Genomic DNA, 9,308 nt, shown 5'->3' with positions numbered 1-9,308 from the left:
GCAGACAAGGGAATTGGAAACAGAACGTACAACACTGGTTCTTTTGATTATCTTGAGTGCTAGATTTTAAAGTAACTTTTATGAAACCCAGTGGAAGGGGTTTTTTTCTGGTACTAATTCATTTTCATTTTGACTTCATAATGAATGATCATGGTCTTGATATGAACTTGAAGAAAATAATACTTGAGTGCATAGCTTAAGTGTTATGTGAATTAATAACAATTATAGTGTGATGTATGAATTTACATTTAAAATAAATCAGTATCTACTTAAAGTAGATAATTATTTTTCAATAAAGTATAATACTATTATATATTAATCAGTTTTGTAAAAATCATTTTGGATTCATCTTCACATCTGCTATGGGTTGAAGTGTGTCCCCTTCAAATGCATATGTTGAAGTTGTAATCCTTAGTACCTCAGAATGTAACTGTATTTGGAGATAAGGTCTTAAGAGAGGTAATTAAGTTAAATGGAGGTTATTAGGGTGAACGCTAGCCCAGAGTGACTGATGTCCTTATAAGAAGAAGAGATAAGAGGGGCACCTGAGTGGCTCAGTCAGTCAAATGTCCGACTCGATTTTGGCTCAGGTCATGATCTCAGGGTCCTGAGATGGAGCTCCATGTCAGGCTCCATGCTCAGAGGGGAGTCTGCTTGTCCATATTCTACTGCTCCTTCCCCAACTCATGCTCTCTGTCTCTCTTTCTCTTTCAAATAATTTTTTTTTAAAGGAGAGGTGATAAGAACACAGACATTCAAAAAAGGAAGACCTTGTGAGAGAGGAATCAGAGAGAAGACAGCCACCTACAAGTTAAGCAAAGAGGCCTTAGGAAAAACCAACATGCCAATACCTTGATCTTGGACTTGTAGCCTCCAGATTTATGAGAAAATAAATTTCTGTTATTTAAGCCATTTGGTCTGTGATACTTTGTTATGGCAGCCTAGCAAACTAATACAATTATCATTGTGCCAAATTATCTGTGACATAGCATGAGTAATTATAGGAAATTATTTGCTTTGCTACTATATCTTTTATAATTACATCGTATAAAGCATTCGGTATCATACTTTACCTCTCTTCTAGCCAAAATGAATGTTTTCTTCCCTAATACATAAAGAAAATGATTTATACTTCCAGGATAAAATGTATGTGGTTAGCCATGGCTTCTCAAAATGTTTTTCCACCTGTGAAAAGATAGGGAAAAAAGCTGCAAAGTCACAACAAGAAAGAATGCAAAGATTACCAGTATACTTATTCCCAGGATCAGGAAAGGATTTCTGCCAATCAAAGGGCTAGTGAAAGAGGAAGCAGAAACACAATCAGCTGAGATGCTGAAATCCCATAAATCAAACTCCCATTCCCAGAAATAGACAGATTTAGGTGTCCCTGCCCTGCAGCCCTCTTGCTTGAAGATTCGCAAAATCAGACAAACATACCCATCCTGTCTTTGGATGCTCAAAGCCCCAAGCCCAGTCTTCCCTGTCGCGGCCAGCTTCCCACATCCAAAGAAAGCCCAAGTCCAGGGAGGGAGGGAAATGGATCTATCCTTTGAAGCATCCTGGGATTTTAGAGCATGTGGGTACATGGGGGAGAACAGATAAGTGATTGGTCTTAGTCTAGACCCTAGAAAGTGAATCAGCCATGGAAACTTCATTGTTTATTTTAATGGGAATGATGGGGATTGAAGCATTCAGTGTGAGGTGGGAAAGAGGGAGACCCTCAGTGCTGCCCTTACAGAATGAGCCAGGTGTGTGTGTTGAAGGGGGGAGGATAGGGGCTTGTCTCTCTGACCTCAATCTCTTATCTACGTCAACAGGAAATCCAGGCAGGAGTTGGATATATAAAAAAAGGAAAATAATTCTCCTTCTAATTTTTTAGATTCTTGGCAGAGACCCTCCTGTAGTAAAAAGACAAGTTAAGTGGAGAAAAACAAATTTAATTACATGTGTACATGAGGAAGCCCCCCTCCCCCCCCATGATATGAGACTCAAAGAACTGAAAAGAGCAGGCTGATTTTATACCTTTCAGACAGTGAAACAATAAATTTGTGAAGGATCGATAAGATGTAAGAGCTTGAGTTAGGGGTGGTAAAATGATGAAGAAGTAACAATTTTTGCTTTTACAATCTTCTTGGCCCTAAATTCTGTCTCTGGTGCTGAGGACATCTTCTTCCTCCCGGTACAGAGATGGTAACTTTCAAGGAGATTTATCTTCTGCTTTCAGGGAAGAAAAACAAAGGGGTGAGGAAGGTCAACGTGACCTTCTTGTCTGCTGTTTTCTCAAACTCCTTGAGAAACTGCACATTTAATATGCCAAGACAGCATCTTTCGGGTGGTGTGTCCTGAACTCCATCAGGTACATATAGGAGTACATTTCTCCACCGAACGATACCATGAAACCATATGCAGAGAATGGACAGTGATGAAAAACAATGGGCTCAGGTAAAGTAAAGTTCTCTGAAACTGGAGCTGGCTAAGGGAAGGGAGGACAGGTATTAAACAAAAAATAAAAGAAGAGAAGTCAAATGTGCATTATAGGAACTTTCTGTAGCCATTAAATGAAAATTCACATGGAATTTTAAAGGCACATGGACATGTTTAAAACTCTAGAAAAATATTAGTATGTTGTTAAAAAAAAAACTACTCATATAGGGGCACCTGGGTGGTTCAGTCAGTTAAGCATTTTCCTCTTGATTTAGGCTCAGGTCGTGGCCTCAGGGTCATGAAATCAAGCCTCGTGTCAGGCTCCATGCTCAGTGGGGAGTCTACTTGAGATTCTCTCACTCCCTCTCTCTCTGCTCCTCCTTCCACTCTCTCTCAAATAAATAAATACAATTAAAAATAAATCCATGTAGGTTGGGAATAGCCTCAGCATCTTTCTAGTTATTATTTATTTATTTATTTATTTATTTATTTATTTATTTATTTTTAAAGATGTTATTTATTTATTCATGAGAAACACACAAAGAGAGGCAGAGACAGAGGCAGGGGGAGAGGGAGAAGCAGGCTCCACAGAGGGAGCTCGACACGGGACTTGATCCCAGGTCTCCAAGATCACGTTCTGAGCTGCAGGCGATGCTAAACTGCTGGGCCACCCGGGCTGCCCAGCCTCAGCATTTTAAATCAGCATTTAGATACAGGTACTTTCTATTATCTTATATAAACTGGGTATCTCTCTCTCTCTCTCTCTCTCTCTCTCTTTTTTATCTTTCACATTCACTTCAAAGAACAATTATTTTGAAAATGAAATAGTTTATTTAAAACATAGAAGGATTAAATGATGTTTAAGAGGCTTAAAAGTACAATCTACATTTAATCTAGGGAAAACATTTGATGTCTACTCTCTCTGGTATAATCTTTTACAGCTGCATGTTCTTCATGCTGTGTGACTGACTTTGCCTTTACTGAAATTTAATCTTTTATTCAACTGCTCTACATAATAACACCTAATATTGGAAAGATAGCTATAGTTTCCAAGACACTTATGCATAATTTCCCATTTAATCTTCACATCTGTCTTGAGAAATAGGTAAAGTACAAATTATTCTCACTGTTTTAGTAATGAAAGAGTCAAACCAAGAAAGAGGACTTGAAAGGGCCAAGCATATATAACCCCTAGTTGGTGGGACCCAATTATTCGGGTCTTGACAATGTTATTCTCAGCACCCCATAAGCTTTTGTGAAATTTGCACCACTCCAGTGTGACCTGCCTAAATTCCTCAGGGAACAACAGTAGCCCGGTGGAACCCAGAGGACAGAGCCTCACAGTCTAAGGAGAGTACTTGACTTTTGGTTCCCTACCCAACAAATGGAAAGAATGTAGCTTGCAAATACCCTCAGGATGGATTCTCTGCTCTAATTATGTTGTGAAGCATTTCTCCAGGCCCATTAACCCATCCGCCAGGAGAAGCAGTATCCATAGTTTGCCAATGCAAACCCTTCTATTATATGGGAATTAATCTAAAGTATACTAGCGACATGTAATATGTTACAAACTTGATGATTAACTTTGCCAGAAGTTGCTCTATCCATGATCCCCTTCCCTCTATAACAAATGCCTAAATCTAGCCCAGGAGAATGCAGGGGGAGGTGCTACAGAATTTGGAATGAGACACACCTGGTTATTTTTCCTATTTAATAACTTACTTTGGGGAAGTCACTTGTTTTAATGAATAAAATTTTCTCATGATATTCGGAGTCTTCATAATTTAATATTACAGAAAAATGATATTTACAATTTTAAGACATTTTCCTTTAAGGTAACATATGACGACCAAGCCTGCACAAAATACAAATAAAACTGAGAAGCTTTTTTTTTTCTTTAAAGCAGTCCTTGAATTATCATTAACTATCACACTTTACAGCTAACCTGAGAAAAATCTACTCACCCTATAAGAATTTTTTTGTATTAAGTGTGAACAAACAAAATATAATGTATCTGGTACATATTGGGTTCAAAATAACATAGATCCCATTCAAATCCTGGCCTACTTGGGATGCCTGGGTGACTCAGCAGTTGAGCGTCTGCCTTCGGCTCAGGTCATGATCCCAGGGTCCAGGATCCAGTCCCACATCAGATTCCTTGTGGGGAGCCTGCTTCTGTCTCTGCCTCTCTCTCTGTGTCTCTCATGAATAAATTAATAAAATAAAAAAAAAAGTTCTTGGCCTACTTTATTCCTTTTGGTGAAAATTATTTCCTTGATTAATAACTTTATTCACTGATTATCACTTATATGTTCCATTAGCCCTCCCCTCCCTTCAGGGCTTCTGTGTAATCCCTCTGCACACTTCCATTGTTAAGAAAACACATTTGTTTGCTGAAGCTTTTTGTTTGTTAAACGACAAAAGCAACTCATTATTGCATATGTAAGTCTGTCTTCTCAGATTTTTGTAACTCTTATCAAATTATAAACAGTAAGTAAAATTATACCAATCGAGCATGTTCCTGGCTTGAAGGAGCTTAGAATCTGAAACAGGAAGGCGGACTGTGTGCGCACTCATATGTTTTATAAAGAACATGTTGTAGTTTTTATGATAGAACCTGTACAGGGTGGAATGGAGATATGTAGGTGATTGATAAACTTTTATAGGGGTAGAAGGGATGGCAGGAGAGTGTACATACATGCATTTTAGATATTTGAGCTAACAGTTAACATATGAGCATGGAAGACATCCTGTGCAGTCAAGTAAAAATGAGCAGTGGAATCATAAAGGACTCAGGCACCAGAAGTAACTTGTGACCACTGGAATTTAGAGAACAAAAAGGTACAGAAAGCAGACCCAGGCAAGGGAAAGGCATTGAAGGGAAAATTTCAAGTAGACTTGGACTACATTCTATAGTCAGTGAAGATGATTGTGTGTATGTATGTGTATGCGTGTATACACGTATGTCTGTGTGTATATATGTATACATATGCATGCGTGTATATATGGATGCACTGTGTATGTATGTATGTGTGAATGTATATCTATATGTATGTGTGTATGTGCGCAATTTTCATTCAACAAATATTTATTAAGCACTTACCATGTTACCAAACACAGTTCTAGGCATGAGGGCTCATTGGTAAACAAATCAAACAAGATTCTCTGTGTTCATGGGTCTTCATTCTACAGATACGAGGCCTCTGACTTTGGCTCAGCTGTCCTCTCTCACCAGGGTATCAAGAAAAGCCAGTGGAAAAAAAATAAAAAAATAAATAAATTAAAAAAAAAAGCCAGTGGGACCCAAACCCCTGCTTTGTCTTTTTTTTTAAGTTTAAAGTTTTAATCCAAGTATAGTTAACATATAGCATTACATTAGTGTCATTAGTGTCAGGTGTACGATACAGTGATTCAACAGTTCTGTATGGTACTCAGTGCTCATCAAGACAAGCGTACTTGCCCATCAACGCCCATCACCTGTTTCACCTGTCCCTCCACCCACCTCCCCATTGGTAACCATCAGTTTGTTCTTCATTGTTAAGTCAGGGTTTTTTTTTTTTTTTTTGGTCTCTCTTTATTTATCTTTTGTTCATTTGTTTTGTTTCTTAAATTCCACATGTCTTTCTCTGATTTATTTCACTTAGCATTGTACTCTCTAGCCCTATCCATGTTGTTGCAAATGGCAAGATTCATTCATTTTTATGACCAAGTAATATTCTATTGTATACTATTTCTTTATCCATTCATCTCTTGATGGAGAGTTGGGCTGCTATGATTTGGTTACTATAAATAATGCTGCAATAAACATAGGGGTGCACGTATACCTTTGAATTAGTATTTAGTTTTAGTATTTTTTGGGGGGTAAATATCTAGTAGTGAGATTACTGAATCATAAGATGGTTCTATTTTTAACTTTTTAAGGGATCTTCAGGGGCACCTGCATGGCTTGGTGGTTGAGCATCGGCTCAGGTCCTGACTCCAGGGTCCTGGGATCAAGTCCTGCATCAGCCTCCCTGAGTGGAGCCTGCTTTTCTCTCTGCCTGTGTCTCTGCCTCTTTCTCTGTGTCTCTCATGAATAAATAAATAAAATCTTAAAAAAAAAGAAAAAATGTATAATATGACTTCAGTCTTTCTGAATTTGTTGTCTTTTGCTATGATTTTGTTCTGTTTTTCATTTGGGGCATATTCCTCTGTCTCCCTGTTTTGCCTGTCTGTGTCTGTTTTTGTGTCAGCTATGTCTCTTGATCTTGAAAGCAGTGGGTGGCACATGCATTTTTAACAAGGTGGAGCTGGTCCTCTTTCACGGGGGATGTGCAGCTGCTACTGAAACTGACCCAGCTGGGCCACTCCACAAAGCACTGAAGTACAAGGGTGCAGGGGATGCATACCTGCTGCAGAGGCTGGGGCATCATGAGTGGCTCTACAAATTGAGTGTGTGTGTGTGTGTGGGGGGGTGCAATTTTAACAAGGTGCATGTGTCCTTTACAGGAGTTCAAGAGATCCAGTTTTTGTAGGGTTTGTGCTGGTTTTCTAGGGGATGGGACTTGCCTTGCTAGGTCTGAGGCAGGCCTGGCTAAAGGGGCCGGGGTGTGGTGTAACCAAGTTAGGTAGTGAATGCCTCTGCTGTGTTTGTTCCCACAGGTGGCTATTTGATTATACTGGGGGTGGGGGACGGAAATGATGCCTGCCAGCTCTGTTGTTCCTGGAGAAGTCCTTAAGTAAACTCTGAGACTAATAACTAACTCCCTCTCTTATGCCCCAGGCATGTGTCAAATTGCTCTTTCTACACTGTTAACTCCGAGGCGTGTTTGTTGTGTTCTCTCTTAAAGGCATGGACTCAGCTTCTATTCACCCTCTGGGATCTCTCAGAGTTGAACATTCTAATTTTTAGAGTTCTAGGCTTTAAGTTCCACGGGTTGTTAAGAACTCACAAAATTTAGCCTCTCTGATTTTCAAAGCTAAATGCTGTGGGGATTTGTCCTTCTCATCCAGGCTCTTCAGGGTGATAGTGGGTTTCTTGCCCCTCTCCTTGCTGTAGCTCCTCTACCTGGAAGCCAGACCTTCAAGGTACAGGTCCCCCCACAACCCCCACCCATGTCTCTGCACTTCCTATCCTCTTCGATGTGGCCTTTCCTCTACAGTGAGTTGTGAAGTGTGCTTTTCCTTTTTTTGGATCATTTTCTGGATTACCTTTACTGATTTGACTGTATCTAGTTGTAGGCATGGGATAAGGTGACTTTAGAGTCCTCTTACTCTGCCATCTTCCCTGGAAGTCTTAGTGAAGATTTTTGAAGCAGATGGAAGTATATGTTTTATATTAAGAGAAGAATAATCTCTCAATTTGTGGAGAAGAGGAGGGATTTCAGGCGATGGAAGAGGGAATGAATAGGAGAAATAATCCAAAGGAGAAAAAAACATGGACTTCAACCAAAACCATGTTGTGAGTGTCCAGAGGAGTCAGACAAAAGACATGGAGGCATGTTAGAGTGTAAGAATCTATAGTAACTAAAGATTGACTTGGTACAGAAGGAGAAAAACTAGAAGACTAAGGAGTCTGAAGTAACACTTGTGTTTGTGTGGGTATTCAAATACCTTAGCAGAGTAAAGTAAGACAATAGCAACAGCCAACGGGAAGGAAAGGATTTTAACAGATCAAGATAGACATGTTTTTAGGGTAACTAATAAGGTCAAACATATGAAATTGACAACCTTTGTCAAGTTTTCACTCTTGTAAAAGGCAGTTTCATTTGAAACAACTTAATAAATATTTGCAGTTTTGTTTTGAAGGAACTCTAAGCTTGATTCTCCCGTCTGCATAGTCTCCCACTGTGTTTCACTGAGAGAGGACATAACACCAAATATAAATTAGATACAACTTATTTGAGAAATGTTTATACAATTGTGTTTAAATTTGAAAACTTTCATGTAATAACGTAATAATTTAAACTTTGACTGAAAATATTTCAGCACGGGAAAATACCGAAAAGGGACCCAAAGAACTGAAATTGACTCAAGAAAGACAGAAAATCTGATTAAGCCCATAAAACAGAGATTGAACTGTTAATTTGTTAACTTCCCGCAAAGAAAAGCCTAGACTTTGATGGATTCATAAGTGAATTGTACCAAATATTTAAAGATGAATGAATATCAATTCTTCACAATGTCTGCAAAAAAATTAAAGACTAGGGATCACTTCCCAACTCATTTGATGAGATTATCATTACCCCGATAACAAAACCAGGCTAAGGCATCCCAAGGGAAAAAACAAACAAAAATCAACCAAACAAACCACTCTCCTCTGCTAAAACCCCCAAAAAAGAGAAAAAAAAGAAAAGCTGTAGAACAGTATCTTTTAGAAACTTAGATACAAAAATCCCTTAAAAAACTAATAAATACAGCAACATATAAGAGGGATCATACATCATGATCAAATGGAATTTATCCCAAGAGGACAATGTTGGTTTAACATTAAAAAGTTAATTGATGTAAAACACCATTTCACTGGAATACACAGTGTATTAAGCATGTCTTTTTTGTTGTTCTGCTTTTTTGTGCTTTGCCATCTGGGGCTTTGCTGCTTCTGTAGATACTGCCCCCCACCCCCAAGGTTAGCTAATTCCTAGAAATAACAACTTGCCTGTAAGTGTGCTTTTCATATGCAAGCCAATCAATCCAAAGGCCACCCCCTCACACACCTCTTTTATCTGGCTGTCAAACCCATGGGTACTATCTCCCTGCCCTAATCACCTCAGGGGCAGGTACCAGACAACTAGAGATATTCCCTATGTTCCAGAGCCCACTGAAATTATTCAAATTAGTCAATCTTAAACCTGATTATCCTGCCTAGCCCATTCCTTCCTGTATATACGACAATGAAGTCTCTT

General features: G+C 38.9%; 1 long non-coding RNA gene across 1 annotated transcript in view; it reads right to left on the bottom strand.

Annotated features, from left to right (window-relative positions):
- Positions 1-1,981: 1,981 nt before the first annotated feature.
- Positions 1,982-9,308, bottom strand: part of LOC111090833 — a 29,670-nt gene continuing 22,343 nt past the window's right edge. Inside the window, exons 3-4 of the long non-coding RNA XR_005372893.1 lie at positions 5,528-5,651; positions 1,982-2,214 (exon numbers count right to left, since the gene is read on the bottom strand). This is a non-coding gene — a long non-coding RNA (uncharacterized LOC111090833). The remainder of the gene's footprint in view (positions 2,215-5,527; positions 5,652-9,308) is intronic.

Source organism: Canis lupus, chromosome 18 (genome assembly GCF_011100685.1).
Source record: "Canis lupus familiaris isolate Mischka breed German Shepherd chromosome 18, alternate assembly UU_Cfam_GSD_1.0, whole genome shotgun sequence".
Classification (NCBI taxonomy): domain Eukaryota; kingdom Metazoa; phylum Chordata; class Mammalia; order Carnivora; family Canidae; genus Canis; species Canis lupus.
Note: the sequence above shows the minus strand (reverse complement) of the source record. Positions and strands in the feature narration are given on the sequence as shown.